Here is a 25416-nt window from a genome sequence, read left to right as displayed (position 1 = left end):
CTGAAATTAAAAATGCGGAGTATGAACATAATGTTTTAATGAGATAACCATTTTACCACCACTTGTAGTATTTCTGTGGCTCCTTTGAAATAGTTTCTTGTGCATTCCAGGCAGGCTTCAAACTCACTACACAGGCAAGGATGACACTGTACTCCTGATCCCCCTGTCTCCACTACCCAAGTGTGTTGCCATGACAGACATGTACCACCACACCATTCAATCCCAATTTTTAAAAACCCGTATATATAAAAGGACATATAAATGCTATCTTATTGTACATCCACTCATTTAGTAATTAAACTAGTTATTATTTAAATCATTCATATGATTTAAATCACATGACAATTCTTGAGTAATGATAACATGATTAAAGAAATTTATTTCCCCAGGGCTGTCACAAACCTATCCCAACTGTGACCAACCTTCTGACCTAACAACATGTTTCTGAACTATGTGACGAAAGAATATTTACATACTGCACAGATTTTTCTTCTAAAAATTTCCTCTTCTATAGCCATTCCAGGTATTAAAAAACATAAATAAAAAACCCTACAGAGTCCTTTAGGGCTGGGGTGTTTTTACCAGCCTATATCCACAACTATCTTTCATCTACCTAAATTAAATAACTACAAAGTGAAGGCGAACAGCTCTCTTCCCAGACTCCAGAGAAGTGCATGGCCCCACCCCTGCAACCTGCCTGAAAGGTCCTCTGCAGGTGGAGGTGACGGAGAGCAGAGCACTCACCACCCACAGGCAATCCTCATTAAAAGAGAAGCAGGGACCTGCAGCTTGGTGCTCCCCCTGCAGCTCCGTGCTCCCCCTGCAGCTCCGTCCTTCTGGAAGCTCCAGGAAGCCTGGGGTAGGAGGGCTTCCCAAGCCCATGTCAGGTCTCTTTATGAAGACCATCTAAGGCTGTTCTAAGCAACTACTTTTCAGAAGGCCTGTCCACATCTTCAAAGCCCAGTCTCATGATCACCTGTCACTGTGCCATATCCAGACAGGAGCCACATCTTTACCTTGTGTTTTATGATAGAGAATACAGAAATTACAACTCTTTAATACAGTACAACCCAAGGCCAACAATCTTGAGAGGACTGTGGTCTGCACATGAACACACAAACAAAAACAAGGGCTGATAATGATCAACCCCAACTACGAAAGGAGGAGACCACCCGAGAACTTCTACCTTGAGGTCTCAACCTGAGACTCTCACAGGACCCCGCTACACTATGGGGGTGTCAACAGGTATCTTTACATTTAAACCCTGAAAGCGCCTGTAGTGAGTCAAGTTTGAGGACTAATACAATAAAATAAAAGTCATAACAGGGAAAACAGACTAAGACTGTTTTGTAGGCAAAAAGAACAAAGCACAACTCTGGAGACAAAGGTTGGACACCGGTCTCTCAACTCCCTGTTTCTGCTAGGATCCTGAACTTACTCTCTGTTCAAAGAACACAAAATGCCTGGAGGACAGAAGGAAAGGAAAACACTGTTGTGTTACAGGGAGCGCTACCAGGTATCCAGCATGCAGTTCAGAACTGAGGGTGCGGAGCCTTCCTGCTGCCTCAGCAGCAGCAAACTGTCCCACGTTAGAACTGTGGCTTCCCAATGCCTGCTCTTGCGGTGCGAGCCACCGAGGCATTTCACATTAAAACAAGTGCCTTTTTCCTTTACACCCCCAACATCCTGTAAGAATTCAATTTTCTAAAATTGAAAGCAAACAAAATTGTCGAAAACCTGCACATCTTGGTTACTTGCTTACAAAGTCAGAACAAAAACCTGAGGTTTGTTACTGTTTAATTTTAGCTTATTTGAGTCAGATGTCTCCTCACAACTTCCACACTGTTGAGTTTAAGTCCTGCCGCTGGCTGGTGCCTTCTCCACCCCACTGTCCCTCTTACCTAGGGTGTTTGAACTCTCTGTGCAAAGATTTTTGAGCAGGGTATTTTAATCAAACTACACTCAACTTCTGAATTAGAGTGAAAATACATACAGTAAAATACATTTAGCTAATACACTGGCAACCATGCTAAGCAAGAGTGTACTCTTTAATTCAAAGGATTACAAAATTATGTCTCCACACTACCTCCTTAGAGATCACCTGCTACCTTACACTTGCCTAAGACGAGATGAAAAGGGATTTTAGTGGTCACATTTTTCAGTCTCTAATATCACCTAAAAAGTATAAAGAGAGGCTCAAACTATTTCTACTTAATCAGAATAGTCCCTTTTAACACTTTGCACCCACCACCACCCACCCCCCTTATTCCCATCCTTTTAAAGCCGTATAATCCAAAGGGGAAGGAGGGTAGAGAAAGTGTATTACACCAAGAGGTGAAACAATACAAAATTCTTCCGGAGATGGGGTGCAAGAAAGCTTGGGGACACGATGGCATGCTGGCCAGCCCTCCGGACCATCAGGTGGCTCTCTAGTTCCTTCCCAGCCAACCTTGTATAAGGCATACCTAACATCTCTTCATGCTATGTGACTGTTAGCCCATGATCCCGGGCTTAAGTTGATTCAAACTGAAGTTACTACTTGAAACTGACCCAGAGCCCACATGCCCAGTGCTGAAGAAGGCTGCTTCCAAAGCTCAGGCAAGGTACAACGATGTTTTTGTTTTGTTTTAAATTATACCTGCTGGGGAAGGAGAGAGCATAAAAAGCACACTACGTTACCGAATTCTCTCAGAAGAATGGGGATTTCAGCGACGACTGAGGAGGAGTGCCTGACTCAGAACAGAGGACCATTGGACGAAGATAGCTGCCTCCGCCGCCGACCCCAGTCCGTGACCCGGCTGCTGGTGGCTTATCATCCCTCCAAACCTGAAAGTCCCTACCTCAAGATCAAGCAAAAGCTGGGGGAAGACATGTCTTCGGAAGGCGCAAGCAAGGCCACAACTTGAATGAATGAAACTGGGCTAAGGGTACCAGGAGCAGGATTTTCGCTGAAGTCAGAAAAAGAGAGGTCAAAAGATTTTTTTTTTTTTTTTTTAGTGTGACAGCGGGGACAAGCGTGTGGGGTACACAGCCGGCACCGACAGGCTTTGGAGGAAGGTTGTATTGATCACAGACGCTGAGGACAGGCGATCGGGGACGAGCGGCCGGCGGGGACCATGAGCAGCTTCTCGACGCGTGCGAGCAGAGCGGGGCTGGCCTGGGCTCTGGCGTGTGTCCTCCCGCGGGTCCTTCCACCAGACTCCAGAGGGCCGGGGTCCGAGGCCCGCCTCGCCCCCTGCGTGCTTGGCACACACACACACACACACACACCCGCCCCGCTCCCGCGACCGACCGCGCACACGCGCGGGCACACACACACACACACACACACCCCCACCGGCCTCCCGCGCGCACGCGGCCGCGCCGAGCGCCCGACCCCGGCGCGCGCCGGGCCTCCCGTGGGCCGCGCGAGGGGGCGGGGGGCCCGGGGTCCAGCTGGCCCGGGGACGCGGGGCTGGCTGGCGGGGCTCGGGAGGCCTGGAGGCGGCGGGGCGGGCCCGCGCGGGAACACGGTCCGAGGGAAGGTCACTTACCCGCCGCATGGCTTTCAAAATCAAAGCCAACTCGTAGCGGGGCATGGCCCGGGATCGCGGCGCCCAGTGGAGGCGAGCCGGGGTCGCGAGGCGCCGAGGGCGGGGACGCGGGGAGCAGAAGGGGGTGGGGGAGGATCGAGAAGCGGACGGCCGGTCAGCTCCCGGGCGGCGACAGCACGCTGCGACCGTGCGAGCGGGGGTTTAAAGGCTCTGGCAGCTGCGCAGAAGGGTCGCCCCGCCCACCGGGCCGCGCCCCGCCCACCGGGCCCCGCCCCGCCCCTGGCCCGGAGGGCGCCCGCGCCTGCGCTTCCGCGGGTGCCAGCCCGCCCTCCCTCCCGGACGCGATTCTCTGCCCCCCAACCCGGGGCACGCGGACACGGTCGGAAGCATCCCGTGGGAGGCCGCATCCTCTCTCGACACGCACCCGTTCCCCGCCGCCTCCGCGCCTACCAAACCTTGGTCTCTGGAACCCGGTGGAACTTTCCAGGCCTGCCTGCCTGCCTTCCTCCCCGGGGCGCTAGGGGCGAGCGTGTGCGTGTGCGCGTGCGCCGCGGTGCGCTGCGCTGCGCTGCGGTGCCGGTGCGCTGCGGTCTGGCTGGTGTGCGCCCCTCGGCCCGCGTCTCCAGGGAGGAAGGCGGGGTGCTCACGAGGGGCTGGTGCACCAAGCCGCAAAGAAACAAGCCTGGAACCGAAGGGCTAATGTGGGCATTTGTTTGTGCGCCTTGGCCTGACCCAAAAGCAGGCTAAGGATTCGACTCTAAGCAATCATTCTTTAGAGGTTACCCCTGCTTTCAGGTAGAGTACAGGAGCGAGGAGGGGCGTCGCAGATGGTTCCAGGTCCAGCACTCCCCAGCACACACTGACACAGAGACAGAGAAAGCCAGGACCCCCCCTCCCTTCTGCCACTAGAGTGGGGTGCTGTTTTCTTAGCTCTGCTCCTAAGGCGCTGATCCGCTGCTGCTGTCCCCTGCTCCCAGCTTACCCCGCCAAAGGGCTCAGTAGCTGAAATGTTCTTCTAACTTTACAGGGCTCTAATGACTGGCAGTAATTTATTGAGTGCTCACTATCTGTATCTGGCACACTAAGGCTGTGGCAAGTGTTCTCACACCAGCTCTGCGAAGCAAAGCGTATTCACCCTATTTTAGGTATTAGCAAATATAAACATGCAAGGATAATTTAATTAGTCCAAGGTCGTAGGCATGTAGAAACACAATTTGGGGCCCAACTGTCTGAAAAGTAGGTTCATTACCTACACTTCTGGACCTCACCCCCGACCCCCACCTCACAAGCCAAGATGTTGGTCATGCTCAGTGGCATTGGACATCTTTGTAAAGCACAAATGGAGACTATCTTTGTCACCTCCTCCACAGACCATTTAGAGTTTCCTGCCACCAGAGATGAAGGTATTGAATACAACCTGTGATGCCTGAGTTTTCAACATTTCCATTCCTCAGGTTTGCCGATAGCCCGCACCCTTATAGACAGAAACTACACAATCCAATCACCTACCTAGCAGCTACCACACTCCCGTTGGTTTGGTTTGGTTTGTTTTTTTTAAGACAGCATGCATAAACAAAGAACAGAAGGAAGAAAGAATTTCCGGACTTTTCAGAAGTGAATTCCAGATCTGTCTAGCATCCCACTTCAACTGCCCTTCCTGTTACCAATTCCATGGTCCAGTTTAGGAATGAGAAGATAGGAGTCCCACATTCCCAAACCAAGCAAAACGGTAAACGATACTGAGCTAACCAACCTGGAGCATCTCCTTTCGGAAGCACCACAGGTTCTGCCTGATGCCCAGGGAGGTTTGAAGTGCTGGTTCTCTAGCTTGACACGTGGCGTGAGGAAATCAGCCTGATCGCACAATGCCTCAGGGCAGGCGCGCCCCGTAACCCTCCCAAGTCGTTAGCCACCCCCAGACTCATCCCATTTCTTAAATGGAAAAAGAAATTAGCTATCCTAATTCCCCCTCCCATTTCAATTTTTTTAAATAAGTGATTGTGGCTTCATTAATTTTTTCCTAAAATCATGAGAGATGATGATGTAAGTTTAGCATCTTCCAACTAAAACTGCAAATTGAAATCCATCAAAATAATTTGAAATTGTATATATACTATATGTAGCAAACATAGACATATAAACTATTTCCACAGTATTTAGAGTATTGATCTAGAAAATACCTTTTAGGGTCTTGAAAAATATCTAATATGGTAGATGTGTAAGATTTTATTAACCAAAGATTTTGGTTAATTTTCAAGTAAATTCTTCTGAGGAAAAGAGAATAAAAACAGAAGTTGAAATCAAATATGCCCCAGGTCAGTTTAATCACCTCCACCTTCTCATTTTCTATTACTGTATGAGAGACTTGACCTTGAGCTTTCCATCAAATACTCAAAGACAGCTGAGACGTTTTATCGTTATTGCCAGACCTAACATTTTGAGCATTCGCTGTGAGCCAGGAAGCATTGTAAGTGCTTTGCATGTATTAATATTCATTTCTGACCATGAAGATGGGTATCATCACTCACGCCGTTCACACAGGAAGCAAGTGAGGCTTAGTAGATCTTCCATCACTTGCCCCAAATCAGCCAGAACTCTGGACTTGCACACTTAACCCCGGCGCTGCACCAGCTCTCAGGGCCCACTCGCCAATGTAGCAGCTACTGGTTGACCAACTACTCCGGTGGCTGCGTCTCCCCCTCCAGCACCCACACTAAACTCTCCCTGAAGGCTTCTTCCTTCTCCCCTCAAACCACTGTGAGTCTGTTTTCACTTTTCTTAAACCTGTTGCTATCTCAGCTTGTCTTTCTTGTCAACCATATTTCTCAACGGTATCCGAACCTACCCTGGCCCTTTCCAGACTTCCTAGGTTGTGTGCGCGCTGGCTATTACTACAGGGTCTCCTCGTCTCCTTTCCAGGAGCTGTTTCCCAGGCATCTCTGTCAGGATCCTGGCTGCCATCTTGATCATCTCTTCAGAGTCCTATTATCCTCCCCGGCCCTGAATGTGGCTGTTCTCCAACAGAGGCAGCATCCTGGTAGCTAGATCAAAGGCATGGGGGAGCCAAAAACCAAGTGCATTGGAATTGGGATGGGGGGAAATTTGAGTTGATCTGGCCTGCCAGGATCCCAGTCTACTGTGGCAGGGCAGGTGGGCAGTGGAAAGTGCATAAAATCCAGTGAGTTCCCTGTCTGTAGATAAGGAATCTGATAAGGAAGCAAGGTAAATTATTTATCCCAAGTCACACAGCCCTGGGCTGGCGCAGCTCAAAGGAAAACAAAAAGACAATTTTGCTTACCAGCCTGTTCTTGCCATCTGTAGGCTCCAGCCTTGGGTTTTGCTGTTGTCCATGGATTAATCTAAAGAGTGCAGGACCCTCCTGCATCTAAACGATGAGTTCTGACTGCTCCTGGGGAGAGGTGACCCATATACAAATCACTGTGCTTGTGAACCCTGCTGTGCCTAAATACATCCTCCAGAAAGTGAAGGAATGTGGGTTGGGGAGATGGCTGATCAGTTAAGAATGTTTGCTGCTCTTCCACAAGACCCAAATTTGATTTCCAGCACCCACATCACCTGTAACTTCAGTTTCAGGGGATCTGGTGCCCTCTTCTGGACTCTGAGAGCACCTACACACACACACACACACACACACACACACACACACACACACACACACACACACGGGGGGGGGGTGTGGATACACATAATTAAAAATAGAAAGTGGAGAAGTATATAAGTCTTCAGTTAATGGATGAATGATTGTGTGTAGAATTAAACCGTGTTCTAATCTGTTAGCCACGGCTCTTCATCCACCTGTCATCTTCTCCCTCATGAAAAGGAGATTCCATTAAAGGCACACTGTATGTATTTCTTGAATCTCACCCCAGTTGGAACTGGGATTGCTTCACAGCCCTCTACTCCCATGACCTACACCTGTGAGGCCTGGCATACCTGCCTGGGGTGCCTGTCGGGTGGCTCAGTGTGCATTTGTGTTTGTCAGTCAGTGGACTGATTTAGGTCACAGCATTTCAAACTTACTTTGTTTTTAACTGTTTTACCTGTGACACCCGCACACACACCCCTCCCCGTCTTTCCTAAATGTTTACATGCAACCTTCATGGACCCTTGCCTATCTTTTGGTCATACCCACTTACCTTGGATTCTCTTTCTTCTCAGTAAGTGTGGACTCATCCTTGCTGTCTAGATCATGTGCTATCATGAAAGAAAAAAAAAAAGCTAACATCTTCATGGCAATTTCCCTTACCTCACCCTCTTCTGTTAAAAAGAGGAAAGTTGGTGCTGGAGAGACGGCTCGGCAGTTAAGAGCGTCTGCTGCTCTTGCAGCGGATCCAAGTTAGGTTCCTAGCATGTATGTGTGTCAGGTATGTGGCTCACCCCGGAGGAATCCAATACCTCTAGCCTTTGTGAGTGATTGTGTGTGTGTGTGTGTGTGTGTGTGTGTGTGTGTGTGTGTGTGTGTAAAACACATACCGTTAAAACTGATAAAAATAAATTTTCCTTAGAAAAGTTATGGAATGTCCTTTGAGAGATGTCCTTACCACATTTTCTAGTAAAGAGATACTTAATACATTTTTTTAAACTATGATTTTAAAAGGCAAAATACTTCCGCTGTCTCCACTTGCCACATTAGTTTTCCTTTGCTAACAGTGTTGTAAAGTGTCCCCCAACAGCTTGTCACAGGCCCACAAGGGTCCTTGATGTTTAATGTCAATAATGTTGGAGGGACAAAGCAGCTTTTCCCTCCACCGCAGCAAAGCCGTAAGAACGCTCTAGAAGCATTTTTCAGATTTAGCAAAAGGGGGAAGACAGAGAGGAGACAAACACCACCTGCCCAGGGGTTCCAGGAGATAGGACTTCCTGCATCAGCCCCTGAATGAAGCTCTGAAGAGCATTTCTCCAAGTGAGGCTGGTGATCGCAATGGTATACCTGGGCCAGGCCTGCTCTGCACAAGGAGCTCTAAAATCACAGGTGAAAAGAGAGAAGATGGAGCAGGAAAGGACTGGAAGGGGCTGAGTGTGTGCAGAACACAGACAGACGTGTTACAGCTCTTGTAGCAGGCAAAGGGGGTGCCCCTCGGCCATTGACGTTGAGGAAGACATGTTGGGACACCCAATCTGTAGCCCTCAGGACTGGATGTTTGAGGCTCTGCTCATCCTGAGCCAGTTTTGTTTGGCCCAGGATACACGTGTCTTGGGGATGTCCTCAGCTCTTAATTCCTAAGGCTCATTTCACAATTTAGTTCATTTATTCTCCCTCATGACACACGACTTTCTGGTGTGCTACAGTGGCATCTTTTATTCCTCTGGCCTAACCAGTCAAGGAGGACATTCCCACAGCAGGCCACCCCGGGTCTGGCTTTCAAATGACCCTCACCTTTAGAATGTTGACAGACGGTGTCATGACCACCAGCCAACACTTCCTGGTCGGGTCAATGTTCAAGAATCACCTGTCTGTGAAGACCATCCCACCCTCTGCTTGCGGGTGTGGTCTGGAGGTGGCTCTAGTGTGAACAGGGGAACACTGTGTTCAGACTGGGTTGAACAGAGATTAGTCACGGGAATCAGGGTTGCAGGCACCAAATTATGCTCAACAGTTATTCAGCACATGTTGGCTCATGGTAAAGATGGTCTGAATAAATAGTTCTAGCCTGGATCTGAACTGTTTTGGGCTTCCTTTTTAGTATGGGACAAGACAACAGATTCATTGAAAAGAAAAAGAAATAAAAGGGGATTGGAAAGATAACTCAGTGGTTGATAACACTTCCCGCTCTTCCAAGGGATCTGAGTTCACTTTCCAGCACTCACATGGGAGAGCTCCCACCCTCTGTAACTCCAGCTCTAGGGGATCTGATGCCCTCTTTTGGCCTCTGCAGGGACATGCACTCATATGCATGTACACACACACACACACACACACACACACACACACACACACACACTTCAAAATAATACAAATAAATCTTGTTTTAATGTCTGCAGGAGGCAAAAGGAATTCCAACATAGAACATGAGACATAAATAAATAAACTTTTGCAGTGGAAAAGACACCTCATAGCAAGCTAAAACTCCTCAAAAGCAGATATGAGGGAAATTTTCTTGTTTTTGAGTTTAGAATGTATTAAGTTGACCTATACCATTTCACTATATAATATATGTGTGTGTTTAGATTGTTTTATTTTAAAAAATAAATCTAGTGGCAACAATATCAGTGGCTATCTATGCTATGGGGGGGGGTAGAAATCCCTCATGTATAATTAAAATTACAAGATAATCAGGAGATTTCAGATGGTCGTTTTCTGTATAATTCATCTTGAACTGAGAACCTAAGAGTGGATGTAGGATCTATCTAGGGAGTTTAGTTCCCAACTTGAACACAGGAGCCCCCAACGCTGAGAAAACTTTGCATTGACCAGATATTATTATAGCAGATGGAACAATGTCATTTTAGCAGTATGCTAAACATCACATGTGGTATTACTAGATTATTAGGTTATCAGACAATGCCTACACAGGGTTAACTTTCAGCGGTCATTAACTGTTTTCAGACCCTCCAACCTGTTATTCTTTTTTCTCCTTTGCTCTAAAATACCCAAAATCTAAATGAGATGGTGTCTAGGATCAGGGATGATCCTCTTCCTCTTCAATCAAATATTAGCCTGGCTGATGTTAAAGACAACAGGACAGGAGAATCTGTCCCGGTCCTCAATGACTCTGTGGTTAAGAAGTGACAAGTCCCCCTGTATCAGCAGCAGCGGAGGAGGGCCATTGGTCCAGGGGCTCGGAGAGCAGTGCTACTAAACTGGACTCAAGCTGTGTGCTCACAGCCTCTTGGATGCAGGCAGAGCTTGGGGTAATGCCACCTGCAGTAGCAACACCCTTCAGACTCAAACCCTCTACTCCCCACCTCACTACCACTCACTTGGGTACCATGAGGCACATCCTCCAAGACGTGGTGGTCAAAGGCTTCAGGTCTGATTCCATCTCTCCTCAGCCTATATATGGCAGTGGCTCCCCACTGCCCCCAGGATGAAGTCCAGATTCCTCCGCAGGACTTACCCTTCTTTCTGTAGGGTCCCTGCCTGCTTCCATTCCTTTGGCCACTCCTTGCCACACCATTTCACCATCAATCATTCCATCCTGTTAGCATGCCTCTAGCTCCGCATACCTCTTCCCTGTGGACTTCTGCATTCCGCCTGGAGAGCACATCTTTCCCTTCATCTAGTCTATTCCTACTTTTCCCTCTTTTTTTATTATGAACTATATCTTATATGCAGACATTGCACAAAGCACATGTAATCTAAAGGAGCATCAGCCAACAACCCTTTCCACACCTCTGTAGAAACACCACCGATCCCCTAACCTTTCCTTGCTTTTCTTCATAGTCTTTATCTTTTGTATACACGTTGCTAAGCAATAGCGTGTTCCTGCTTGTTTTGAATGTTGTGTGTCTTGTTCTCCTCCCCAACATTAGATTGATGAGATCTATCCAGTCGTTGAACACAGCTCATTTTCTCTGCGGATACAGCATTGTCCAACCAAACCAACATGCCTGCATTCTACCATCGATGAGGATGGGCTGGTTATCGGGTGGACGGTTATCACCAACAGTCCTGGTGGGAACATTCTTGCACTTGTGAACTCATATTTAGATGTACATGTGTGAGTGTTTGCTAAGACCTGGCCCTAGGAATGGAATGTACCTTCACGGTATGCAAAACTTCAGCTTGTCCAGCTAATTGCAAAAGGTTTTCCACAGCAGCAGGCACTAATCAGCAGTCTCCTCCACAGTGTGTATGATTTTGCTAACTCCTGTCCTGCATTTTGACCCCTGCCCTCACACATGTCTCTCTCTCTCTCTCTCTCTCTCTCTCTCTCTCTCTCTCTCTCTCTCTCTCTCTCTGTTTCTCTCTCTCTCTCTGTCTGTCTCTGTCTCTCTGTCTCTCTCTGTCTCTCTCTCTGGAATCATAAGCCAAAAAAGAATTATTTCTTCCATAAGTTGCTTTTGGTCACAGTGTTTATCACAGCAACCAAAAAGTCACTAATACAGTGGCTGAGTGTAATGGAAGTGTGAAGTGAGATTGGTGTCTGACATATAGGGACTGTCCTAACGAAGGTTGTTACATCCAGAGTACACAGGGAAAGTCAAAATTCAACCATAGAAAAACAACCTAGTCTCTTAAACGGGATACAGTGTCCCAGACGAAGGCAAAGGAGCTAGCCATCAATGGCATGTAATGATTTGAAAAGGTGTTTGTAGTAGTACTTTCTTGTCATAACTGTCAGCTTGCAAATAATGACACGGAGACTTATTAATTATGAAAGCTCAGCTTTCCTTAGACTTGTTCCTAACTAGTTCTTATGACTTAAATTAATTCATATTTTTTAATCTACGATTTTCCACGTGGCTCATTACCTCATCTCCAAACTACCCATCCTGTTTCCTCTGCATCTGGCTGGTGACTCCATGACTCCATCTTTCTTCTTCCCAAGGTTCTCTCTCTGCCTGGAAGCCCCGCCGATTCTCTCCTGCCTAGCTGTTGGCCATTCAGCTTTTTATTACACCAATCACAGCAATACATCTCACACAGTGTACACTACAGGTGTTCAGCATGATCATTTCTGAGCAACTGCAAATTAAAACTAAAGTGTGATATCACTACACGCCTTTTAGAATAGAGGAAATTAAAGGATTTAAATGACCAAGTGGAGGAGATGGAGCTGCCGAAACACTCAGTGGTGGTGAAAATGGAGAGTTCATTTTGGCACTTTCTTAAAATGTCTTATCTAGATATCACGTGACTCAACCATTCTATTCTTACTTCCACATGATGAAGAAAGGCACACAAGCAACTCTTCACAAGAGTGAGAACTGGAAACAACTCAAATGGCCATCAGGAGGAAAATGGCAAAGCAAGTTATTACATAGCCACAGGATGAAATACTGCTCAGCACTATAAAAGAATGAGTTATTGGCATCGTTAGCAACACGGATGCCTCTCTATGAAGCTAATTTGGAAAAAAAGTAGATTTTTAAAAGTACATATTGAATGTGTCCATTAGTATAAAATTTTTTTTAAAAAATGAAAAATGGCTGCTGTGGGAAGGTCTGTATGTCAAATGTGTTGCTCTGATTGGTCAATAAATAAAACACTGATTGGCCAGTGGCCAGGTAGGAAGTATAGGTGGGACTAACAGAGAGACGAATTGAGAGAACAGGAAGGCTGAGTGGGGGAGACACTGCCAGCCGCTGCCATGACAAGCAGCATGTGAAGATGCCGGTAAGCCACGAGCCACGTGGCAAGGTGTAGTCTTATAGAAATGGGTTAATTTAAGATATAAGAACAGTGAGCAAGAAACCTGCCATGGCCATACAGTTTGTAAATAATATAAGCGTCTGTGTGTTTATTTTATAAGTGGGCTGTCAGACTGCCGGGGCTTGGCGGGACCTGGAGAGAAACTCCAGCTACAAATGGCAGTGGCATAAAACACCAATTGTTGCTTTGAGTAGGAGTAAGGCAGAAATTAGAAGGTGCACAAGGAAACTTTGGGGGCCTTGTGGTTAGATTTTTTTTTTAATCTTGATTAAAGCAATGGTTTACTGGCGTGTACTAAATCAAATACTATCAAATATTTAATATCAAATATTATCAAATGTCTTATGTGTTGATTTGTTTGTTTTTGCAGTACTGAGATTGAACCCATAGCCTTATACATGCTAGGCAAGTGCTCTACCTCTGAGCTTCATTCCCATCCTTTTATAATTTTTATTTTTGAAACAGGATCTTGTTAAGTTGTCTAGCATAGTCTTGAATTCTCTGTTTAGCTCAGATAAACCTCAAACTTGCAATCCCCCTGCCTCAGTCTTCTAAGTAGGTGAGATTACAGGCATGTCCCACCATGCCTGGGTAATTATGTACTGATTATTAGAAGTCAATTATACCTCAAAATCTGTAAAAACATTCATAGCATTAATATTCCCTAAGGAGTGAACGTCATTTTAGATTATGGTTTGATGAATCTATCTGCACGGTCCCCTGTTTCTCCTTTTCAAATTTCTTGGAAAGGGGCAAAAGTCACACCCACTTCTGGAATTCAAATTAATTAAGCCAAAATTAATAGTAAATATTGGGTGAATTTTATTAATCTCTATAGACAAAGCAAAGATATGCAACGAGCAGCCATGTCCTCAAGAAGTTATAATCTAACAAGAGAGAACATAAATATGTCTTAAGTTAAATGGTTTCCCAATATTTAAGTATCAGTTCTAAAGAAACACAAAACATAAAAGGGAGCAAAGAACATTTGACTGCCTATGAAAGGTAGGGACAAAAAAAATCCAAAGCGGTGAGCTGGTAAGATGTCACAGCAGTTCAGAGCACTTGCTGCTCTTCCAGAGGACCCAAGTTCAGTTCCCAGCGTCCATGTTGGGTGGCTCACAAGCATCTGTAACTCCAGCTCCAAGGAACCCAACACATTGTCTCTGTCTCTGTGGCTCCATGACTTCAAGAGGAAATGGAAAACATAACTTCAGTTGGAAAAGGATAGGGAGCTAACAGTCTCTGCTGGAGACCACGTGGTGGGGCCTTGGATGGCTTCCCACAAGTAACCCTCATTGTAATGAGATGCTACACAGTTGTCATCATTGATTGGCTATACCTTTATTATACTCAGTCAGTCTGAGGCATCTATAAGGGATTATCAGAGTAAAATTACCCAAAGTGTTAGGCTTTAGTTAAATTTGATTTTACAGACTTATCAGGGCCCATAACTCAGAGATCAATTCTACACTGGGATTTTCTACTTATTGAAAACATAACACATAAGTTCACTTCAAAGAATGAATTTAATGTATTTTCATGCGTGTTAGATAGATTTATTTAGGCTACAATCAATAGGAACTGGCTGTAGCTTGTTTATAAAGGGAAGGATGAATTATAACTGTGACGAATTTCTCTGAAGACTCAAGGCAATGTGCAGCTGACCCAGTCTTTGGAACTGACTAGAAAGATATGTTCTCTGTTTTCTGTTTGTTTCTCTTCCCCATCAGCTTAATTAGGAAACCATTTTGTGCCTTCTAGTCAGCACAATACAGGAAAACCATTCTCAGATCCTTGGTCTACGCTCTGTAGAATTCCCTTAACTGCCTAGACAGAGTCTGGGGCACTCTTCACTTTGTTGACCGGTTGGTTAGCCTAGCTTGGCCAGGGACCCTCCACTGGACCAATCAGTTACCATGGCTGCCAAGAGCTACCTCTAAAACAGTTAATGTGGAAGTTACAGTTCAGAGAAGCACCTTATGGCACCAGGGAGATGAAACCCATTATTCTGTACAGGGAAAGTACGTTAATTTTACAAATGTGCATACAAGACCTATAGTGCTGAGACAAAAATATGAGGTGGAGCTGAGCCTGTTGACACATATCCCAGAATTCAGGAGGTTGTGGCAGGAGGATCATGACTTTGAGAACAACCTGGTCTATGGAGTAGGTGTAAGGACAAATTGTCTCTGAAATCCCAGCACCAGAGAGTTGGGGGAAGGGAATGAACAGATCAAGGCCACCTTCAGTTACATAATAAATTTAAATCTGCCCTGGGTCATACCAGACCTTGTCTCAAAACAAAGAAAAGAAGAAGAAGGCGGCTTGTGAAGTATTGACTAGGCTTCTCTGGTCATAACAGAAACCGAACCATAAGCTCTGCTGTGGTCTGAATGTGTCCTCTACAAAATTTAGATAGAGTTTTGAAGATGTGATTAAGTTATAAGGGCTCCATATAGGGCTAGATGGTTTTATTTTCTTCTGTTTGGGTGGGGGATTTTTGTTTTTGTTTGTTTGTTTGTTTTGTTATTGTTATTTTTGGTTTTGGGTTGTTTTGTTTTATTTATTGAGACAGGATCTTGCCTTGAACCAAAAATAAACAACATCTTCTCAAGGGCTGAAGTTGCAGCACCAGGTTTAGACAGTGCAGGGGTTGAACTGAGTACCTCCTGCACGCAAGGCAAGCACTCAACCAGCTGAGCTACATCCCCAGCCACTCTTAAAGTAGCTTCGTATTGGGAGTATGTTTGCTAGACTCTTTTGCCTTCCAGCCTGTAAAGACAGCACATCTTCCCCTCCCAAGGATGCAGTTTTCAAGATATAATCTTAGAAACAGAGACTATCCCCTCCCAGACAACCAGCCTTCCTGGCTCCTTTACTATGGACTTCCAAATCTCCAAAGTAGTGAAAAAAAAAATTTTTTTTATGAGTTATTCAGCCTCAGGTGGCCTGTTACAGCAGTACCCAGCAAGCTAACACAGGCCCCAACACTGGCACTTGGGATTGTAATACCTAAAGAAGGCTTTGTTGATGCAGACAACCTCTTACACTTACTTGTTTTGATAAATATTCAAATTGTTGAAGTCAAAACGTTTGAAACCTAAGTTCTCCTAAGCCTTTATATTAAACTAATATCTTTTTTTTTAATGTTTAAATTTGCTGTTTCCCAGGCTGGCCCAATCCAATAGTCCTTCTGCTTCAGCTTCCTAAGTGACAGAATGACAGGCATGCCCCCCACACAGCTCCATCTTATTGATACCTAGTGATTTCTGTATAAAAATAAGATTAATTAGTTTCATTTTCTCTTTAATATTGAAATAACTAAAGTTTGACATAGTAAATGCTCCTAAATATCTAATTTTATAAAGTGATTTATACAAAAAAATTTATAAAAAAAAATTCCTAAAACATTTTGGGTACACTAGAGCTGATCTTCAAAAAAAATTACAGGGCAAACCTGTTCTCCTGAAATTACTAGAACTAAGAAATCTAGTGAAAGATATTCTCATAAGATCCATGGTGAGTAGCTGCCAACTGCTTCCTACTGTGAATTCTCACCCTTCTTACTTTTCCATAAAACTGCTAAGTTTTTTATTCAACTTTTAACCCCAAGCACAGATTGCATTTACAGACTCCCTTGCAGCTACCTGTGATGATGTGACTAAGTGTGAGCCAATGAGAAGTGAGAAAATATGATAGGTGGCACAGTGGACCAATGAGAAATGAGCAAATATGATAGGCAGCACAGTGGACCAATCAGAAGTAAGCAAATATGATAGGCAGCACAGTGGACCACTTTCTGTCTGACTTACCAAATAAGAGAGAAATAAATATCTATCTACATTGACCAATAGATTAGGCTGTAATACAGTAATACACCCTTCAAAGTCTACATATAAACTTAGTTAATTATAGTCTCTTAAATGGTTCAAAATTCTCTGTACCATAAAAAGTTTCAAATTAAAATTGTAAAACTAATATGCCAGTTTCTTTACTATGTTAGGTCATCAGTAGTTTCTCAGGCTCTTCATCATGACCGTGACATATTCTTCACTTCACACAGGAGTCATCACAGTCTGTTTTGTGCTATGGAATACTACAGACTGGGGAGATTCTAAACATAAATCTGTTTCTCATAGTTCTGGATGCTGGGAATCCAAGATCAGGATGACTTGCTGTGTCATCTAATGGCAGAAGGGTGAGAGTAAAGCATTAAGGGCTGGGGAAAGTGCAAGGTCATAAGAGAGGGCTGGACTTGTGTGGGAGGTGTGTGTGTGTGTGTGTGTGTGTGTGTGTGTGTGTGTGTGTGTGTGTGTGGTTCTGGAGATTGAGTTCAGGGCCTCACACTAGCAAAGTGCCTGAGTTTGCTCTCTGTTGCTGTGACAAACACGGTGACCAAACACAGCGTGGAGAGACAGGGTTTATTTCATTTCATACAAAGGGAAGTCAGGCCAGGACCCTGGAGGCGGGAACTGAAGCAGAGGCCATGGAGAGATGCTACTTGCTAGCTTACTTCCCCTGGCTTGCTCAGCCTGCTTTCTTATACAACCCAGTACAACCCACAGTGGGCCAGACCCTCCCACATCAACCTTTAATTGAGAAAATGCCCCCATAGACATGCTCACAGGACAATCTGATGGAGTGCCAATCAACTCAGTGTCCTTCTTCCCAGGTTTATGTCAAGTTGACAAAAAATGAACAAGCATACAAGTCGAGGACCGTGCTACAACTTAAACTTAATTCTCTTTTATAAATTCCATACCTTCACTGATAGCAATAAACCTTTACAGGGGTGGAGTTAGCTCTCCTGTCCTAACCACAGTCCCCTTTCCCAACGCTGTGGCACTGAAGATTCAATTTTGGCACATACTCTTGAGAGCACCTTCAAACTAAGGCAAAGCGCTGTGTGTCGCTGACGCTAAGATGTGATCTGCGACATTGCTTTAATATCTCTAAAGCAGAGGAAACGCTGCCATTTTCATTGTCGATGCCATCAATAGAAAATGCGTTCTGGTGTCTTAAGAGGTTCCAATGCAGACCAGCCCTTGGGATATAAACTATAGACAGGCTCTGCTTTGGATTGAGTACATCACTAATTCTACACTGATCTCAACATTTCCCCATGATTTTAGCCATTCACCCAACCAAGAGGAGGAGATCTGCTTAGTCTATTCATGGAAGATTCTAGACATTGATGCAGGAATAGATTCAAGTTCCTGGAAGAGAAGAGAAGTCTAAACCAGGATGTGAGTATTGGATGCTTCCAGAATGATTTTCCTTGAGCAGCTGTGAATTGGAAAAGTTGACTTGGCATGTGTCCTACGGTGTCAAAACAGGATTCCCACTTTGCATTTGGGATCGAATTTTATAATGTGTTTTCTGGCTAGCTTTTAAATTTTATCTTTTGTCAGTTTAAAGTGAAGCCGCTGTTAACTTTTTCAATCCACAGATTTGAGCCAAAAGACACTACACATCCATGCATGCTATAACTCATACGTACACACACCAGACCACAGCTGGTCTCTTTGTTGAAAGACTGAGGTTAGCTGGGTGCTGCTGGCTGTAACACTCTTTGTGTCTTGTATTTTCACTTGTTTTCTTTCTGTTTTTTTGTGCTACTAGGAACTGAACCAGACCAGGTGAATTCCCCACCACTGAGCTATGTCCTCAGCCTTTTTGGTGTTTTGTTTCTGTTTCTGAGACAAGGTCTCACTACATAGCCACAAGCTGGCTCTGAACTCACTATGTAGCTCAGACAGGCCACGAACATATGGTCTTGTTGCCTCAGCCTCCAGATTACAAGCCCATGGTACCAAGTCAGACTTGCCTATCTTATTGCCCATCATTCTGCAATAATTACACTGAAAACACAAAACTGGAGACTTACCATAGGGCTTGGGAATAATAGATGCTGGGATCTTGAAGCAGAGTGTACATCAGGGACCCCTGAAGAACAAATATGACATCCTTAGTTTCCAACACGCATCCTATCTCTGTACCGCACCTGAAGTGTCTACCTCTACCTCACTCTCCTATTCCATCTCATCTCTCTGGTGACACATTTCCCATATCCTATGTCCACACTAAAATACAGCTAGCCCGTAGCCCCTGTGGCTTTGAGATGAGCATGCTGGGTCACAGACACTAATATCTCTGAGCTGGTGGAAGAGTTCCTCAGCTGTCTCTTTGGGTTCATATGAGCACACAAGAGGAGGACTATAGAGGTGAAGTGTAAGTGTCTGGTTCCTCAGAAAGACCCTCCCCGAGGAGCCTTGGGCACGTCTCACCAAAAGCAGTCGAGCTTGGAAATGGAAGCCACGCAAGCCGGATCTGATGACTCTGATCGTGACCAAGTAACTGAACTTCTTGTCCTTCTGTGTTTCTTCATGTGTAACACACCCAGGGCATGGGCTTGAAACAAATCACATGCAACGTGTAAGGAAAACATAAGGAATCCTGCCTGTTACGTGCATTTAGTGATACTTGGTATTAGTGTTACACAGGGAGCCTGCGGAGGTCAGTGTTTAAAAAGAAGTAGTTCAGATCATCACTCCTTGTTTGATGCATGTGCGTGGAGGGGTCGGGGGGTGGGGGTGCCTGGGTCAAAGCATGTGTACTGACGCAACTGTACGCGTGGATTTGTGCCTGTGGAGGTCATGGGACAACTTTGGGTGCCATCCCTCCGGCTCCGTCCACTTGCTTTTGACAGAGTCTCTGGCTGGCCTGTGGTTGGTGAATAGGCTGGCTGTCCCCGCAAGCCTAAAGATCTACCTGTCTCCAGTTCCCCCAGTGCGGGGATTACAAGTGTGTGCCATCACGCCCAGCAATTTTTACACAGGTTCTGGGAACTCCCGTCCTCGTGCTCAAAAGACAAGTAAGTACATCACTGACGGAGCTCTCTCCAGCCTCACCTGCCTGAGTCTTGTGGCCTCTTTCCACAGCTAGAGAAAGCAGGCTCTTCTCCAGCGTCTCAGCGGCACTCCAGGGATCAGGACAGGGGTGAAGCAGGCAGACGAGATTTAAGGGCTGCGTTTTGGCAGCTCAGACTGAGTGTCCAGTTATCCTTTGGCTGACCAGGCCTTGCCCTTAAGAGTTGCCTCTGATAAACAACTTCTGACAGGCCCTCTAAGAACCTGTGCCCAGGTATAGTCAGGAACTTCCATTACTGTCTTCTCCCATCCTCTGGGAAGGGCTAGGTGACAGTCCTTATTTTTCTCATGGGGGGAAAAAGGATGAGAGCTGGGGTTTGGAACTATTTCAGTGTTTCGTTCTCAAACCACCCAGCTGGCCAGAAATGGAGGAAACGTCACACCCACGTGTCTGACCCCAGGGTTCCAAGAACCTGAAGATCGCTCCTACATTATTCCTGAGGCAAAGGTATTTCTCCACCCATGCATGCAAAGGATCATTCCAGAAACAGTAAAACTGTCCACCTGCCTTTGTGCAAGGAGGCGGGGTGGAGGTCCCTGCCTGTGAGAGGCCCTGTATTCTAACTGTGCAGACAAGGAAACAGACCAAGTTGTAGGAAGTTGTTCTCAAAACCATCTATTTCTTTATTTTCTTTAATCTCCTAAATTTGATCATCTGGCCTATCTGACTCTAACTTACCAGGGCCCCCTGGCATTACTTCCCTGTGGCCTGCAGGTCGCAGAGGGACCACACCCTCAAAAGCCCTATCCTGGAGCTTTCTGAACCCTCCTCAGCACATTGTGGGAAACAGGCCTCCAGCGCTTTCTGGGAGTTACCCTGTTCTCTCACTGAGTAAAAAACTATAAAGTCTTGATTTAATTGTTTCCTTGGATTTTAAGAGCCAACTTCCCAAGCTGGGACCTACCTGCCCCACCCCAGGGAGGGGGCCTGGTTCCTGGAGTGGCCCCGCCCATGCCTCCCCAGATAGGCTGATAGGCCCCAGGAATGAAAGAGACTGGAAGAGCCAAGGGCAGGCCAGGGCCAGCCCTGAGTTTGGAAATCTCAGAAAAGACCCAGCCAGTCGAACTAGGTTTTGAGATTTTAAAGAATTATTGTTTTATTATATACATTCTTCTGTTGTAAGATGCATAGCCACATTACAGAAAGTTAACAAAATGAAAAAATAAAATATGCCATGATCTGAGCATAACCAGTATTCTAGACCTTTCTTCAAGACTTAACTGTGGATACATTTATTTATATCATCATAATCACACTGCACATATTTTTTCTAATTCCATGTTTTCCTTTGTTATCTAATTACAAGGATGTCTATGTTCTTTTCTATTTAAAGATTTATTTTTATTTTGTTCCTGCTCACACATGTATGTGTGTATGCATATGTGTGTGTGTGTGTGTGTGTGTGTGTGTGTGTGTGTGTGTGTGTGTGTGTGTGTGTGTGAAGACATATGGGTACCCTTGGAGGCCAAAAGAATTGCAGTTGTTGCAAGCTGCCCTACGTGGGTGCTGGGAACTGACCTGCAACCATCTGGAAGAGTAACCAGGACTCTTACCTTCTGAACATGCTCTCCAGCCCCAATGTTTATGTTCTTAATTAACCTCCACAGCCATTTTTTAACCACTGTGAAAAAAAAATACTACTTAATTTTTCCCTTAACCTTAGATATTTAAGGTCACATCTTTTCTCTTTTCCCTTTTACAATTAATGAATATCTTCCAGTCTGTGGTGCCACTCAGCAGGCCCCTCTTTGCACAAGGGCAAGTCCACATGTAGACTCATGATTCACTCTTTTGGTGCAGGGCCCCACACAATGCAGGCATTTCCAGTCATCTCTGTTTCCTCTTCCTGTATCTTTTGATCTTTTACCTCGACCCAAAGAAATTTTATCGCTGTGCTCTCGATACTGAGAAAGTTAGGGTCCTTGCTTTTCAGGCCTCAGCATCCTAACTTTCTTTAGGCCTACTCTGCACGGGTGGTACATCACTCACAGGCTTCCCCTCACACAGCCAATGTTTACATTGGGGATAGGGCAGATGTGGGGAACTGTCCAATGTCACTTGAGCTCACACAGGAAGGAGGACTCTTCACGGCTGCCCACTCAGCCTCTCCTGCAGTCCACCCTCTCACACTCATGTGCTGCACTTCCTTGCCTTTGGCCAGTTGCTTCCTCCACCTTGTGTATACCTCTGTGTTCTTTCTGTGGGTGCTGTTTGTTCTTCCCAGGCCCCCCTGCACTGTCACCAGCTCCTAACACCCTCCCTCAGCCCCTTTGAGTCCCCCCACTCTTCCTCTGTGGCACAGGCACCTGTGTTTACTTCTGGGATTGTATTGACTACACGGTGTGGTGACATTCCTTGCTGGGTTCCCTTCCGGACCCCCTACCGCCTGTGCTTTACAGGGAAGCCTTTGGAAGAGTCTTCTCTGTCTGTTTGTGTTAGGGTGTCATATCTTCTATCAATACTTCTATAAATACTACCAAAAAGTGCTCTGTTGAGACTTTGGGGGTATAGTTTTCTTGAAAAGGAAATTTTAAATAATATGTTTGCATTCTCTACCAGTTTCCAAGCAATCTATTTTCCTCAGGTCCACTTTTTATCCTGGTTTTGTTGCCCCCTCCCAGACTATGTGCTCTCTAGGATTAAAGACAAACTAGAAGTTTCTAAATCTGTCGTCGTGCTTGGGTGGGGATAGCTATATACAAATACTCAAGTAAAAAATTCAAAACTCGGACATTGATTAATGCTGTAGTAGGTGTAAACTCAATGTTACTGAAATGTCATAAATGAGAATGTAAGAAAAGACTTTTTTATTCATTTATTTCATTTTTAATTAAAATATAATTACATTTTTCTCCTTCCCTCTGCTCCATCCAGCCCTTCCTCTCAAGTTCCTGACCTCTTTTTCTTTAAGTGTGTGTGTGTGTGTGTGTGTGTGTGTGTGTGTGTGTGTGTGTGTGAATAAATGCCCAAATATAGCCATCTATGTCCATTTAGTGTGGTTTGTATGCATATGTATATGTTTTTAGTGCTGACCACTGGTGAATAACCAATTAAGGGGCTAGTTAACTGTCTGTCACTCATCCAGAAGTGGGGCCCCATGACATTCCCCCATCTGCATTGGCATGAACTCCTTACCAAAGAAGTTTCTTATTGCAACAGAAAAAGAGCATTGTAGAAAGCCACAACTGATCAAAATGCAGAAAACAATGGACCATAGAGTGCTCAGCCTCAACTGATACACCCACAGCATAATCCTACACCTCAGGCTCAGAGAGCATCAACTGTAGAGTGCTCAGCCTCAACTGATACACCCACAGCACAATCCTACACCTCAGGCTCAGAGAGCATCAACCATAGAGTACCCAGCTCCAACTGATACACCCACAGCACAACCCTACACCTCAGGCTCAGAGAGCATCAACTGTAGAGTGCTCAGCCTCAACTGATACACCCACAGCACAATCCTACACCTCAGGCTCAGAGAGTGTCATGAGAGAGGGAGCAGAAAGACTTAAAAACCAGAGGCCAGGAAGTCTACTGTGACAGTGTATCTTCTAGCTGTGACAGGGAAGAAAATAAAATCTCAACAATATGGCTGCCTAAGCAAGACCTGGACAATGACAGCACCAGTTGGCATGAAAAAGGCTTTTCAGCAAAAGAATGAAAGGGCATGCTGAGAGCAGCTTAAGAGCTCACCTGAAAATGCTCATGTGTGAAACCCTGCGTAAGGAGGGCACTACCTTTCACCTCAGCCGGCCCCACCACGATCGCTCCTGCTGTAAAACTGAAGGTGTGGATTTACTATGTTTATATGGTAAAAGTGAAAGTGTGAGGTCATAATCCACTAAAAATAAGCACAATGAAATGAAAATATGCATGAAGATCACTTCTCGCTGGGACTATGAAGGCTTACAGAGTTTTATCACAAATGATAAATCCTGTCCAGACACGACACAGTGTGGAGTAAGTTAAAAGTCAACCCCGGGAGTCCCATCTATTCCACAGTGCACATGCTAGTGTGACTGGGCAGGTTAGCTCATGAGGAGAGTCAGGGGGGTGTTAACACGTAACGCCTTCAAGAAAACTGATAAAACCATGCAAGAACGTTCAAATATTCTAGTTTTCATCCTCCTCGATCTAGGGGAAGATTTTACACTCAAAAATAAGCTATGAACATGAAGACAATATCTTGCATTTTTTTTAAGTATTTCAAAATAACTTCTCAACAGGAGCCCTGAAAAACCAAATGAGTAACTTGGAAACTCAGTATACAAGTAACTAAAAGAGCCAAAATCTCTAAAATTAAAAACCAAAGAAATGGACATCTCAAAACTGAAATATGAGATATGAGGAGAGACCCATGAGTCGGCCACTTGACTGAGTTACAATAAACCAGCCATTCTCAACCTTCCCGATGCTGCGACCCTTTAACACAGTTCCGTACTCTGTGGTGACCCCCAACCACAAAATTATTTCATTGCTACTTCATAATTGTAACTTTGCTATTGTTATGAATCATAATGTAAATATCTGATGCAGGATATCTGATATGTGACCCCCCCAAAGGATCTTGACCCGCAGGTTGAGAACCACTGCAATAGACCATAATCTACTGAGGGAAAGGTATATTCCAATAAATAAAAAATTCTCTCACCAAAGAAACACTTGAATATTAGCATCGAAGTACCCACCCAAGAGGAGGCAGCTGCTCCAGAGATGGCCTCTAGAACATGCCAAGCTGCTGACCCTAAGGCTGAGGAGAATTTTTCCCACTTGCAGATCAGAGTAAAGACTGAGTTGAGGACAGATGTGAAAATGCTCATCAAACTGTAAGAGTGGAACATTGTTCTGAAAGATCCTAGAACTCTGTCCCTAGCCAAACTTTGAGTTGGGTGTGGTCAGAAAAGAGAAACAAGTTTGGTTGGGAAAGAGTCAGATTCCATACATCCTACAGTCTTTCCAAAGAAGGTATTTCAAGAGTAATCCCATGAAAATGAGCCTGCATTAAATAACAAGAAAGGGAAATTTTTGCATGTCCTAAATACAATAATTGACATGTACTGAATGTTCACTAGGGATCAAACGTGGATATCAAAGGAAAAAAGAGGGGTGCCGGAAAGAAGAATGGGTCGTTCTCTACCCTTTCTGAGAATATCACCCGAGGATATACTCTAACCAAGTGAAACACAGGATCAGAATGAAAACATCGAAAGTCTACATAGCAGTAATAACAATGGCCAACATTTATTGAGGGCTGACTGATACACACAATAGTTCAAACGACACAATGTACCGTGTTTAAACATTCTGACACCATCATGCTTAGATACTGTCGGCTCCACTGTGTAGATGAAGAAGCCGAGGAGAGTGGGAACCACAGCAGGATGACGGAGAAGCAGGGAATGCTGGGAGCAAAAGGGAACAGTAGACGTGAGACAGGGAGACGCAGGGGAAGCAGGGAGAACCAGCCGCAATGAACTATGTGTGGAAAAAACTCACCCTGTAAGCTAATTTTAAAAATTAAAATTGAGGGGCTGGAGAGATGGCTCAGCGGTGGAGAGGAATTGCCACTCTCCCAGTGGACCCGAGTTCAGTTCCCAGCACCCACATCAG

General features: G+C 45.1%; 1 protein-coding gene across 2 annotated transcripts in view; it reads right to left on the bottom strand.

The window, feature by feature from the left end:
* Window positions 1-4055, bottom strand: part of LOC128112252 (sodium/myo-inositol cotransporter) — a 60291-nt gene extending 56236 nt beyond the window's left edge. The window contains exon 1 of one of the 2 annotated variants that reach the window (XM_052741211.1): window positions 3958-4055. The gene's annotated coding sequence lies outside the window, so the exon portion shown is untranslated. Of the gene's footprint in view, window positions 1-3533; window positions 3751-3957 lie in introns of those variants that run through there. The other variant, XM_052741209.1, reaches the window with a different exon arrangement.
* Window positions 4056-25416: the final 21361 nt, after the last annotated feature.

Source organism: Peromyscus californicus, unplaced genomic scaffold (assembly GCF_007827085.1).
Source record: "Peromyscus californicus insignis strain IS unplaced genomic scaffold, ASM782708v3 Scaffold_16__1_contigs__length_79575227, whole genome shotgun sequence".
Taxonomy (NCBI): Eukaryota; Metazoa; Chordata; class Mammalia; order Rodentia; family Cricetidae; genus Peromyscus; species Peromyscus californicus.
This window is presented reverse-complemented; position numbering and strand designations above follow the sequence as displayed.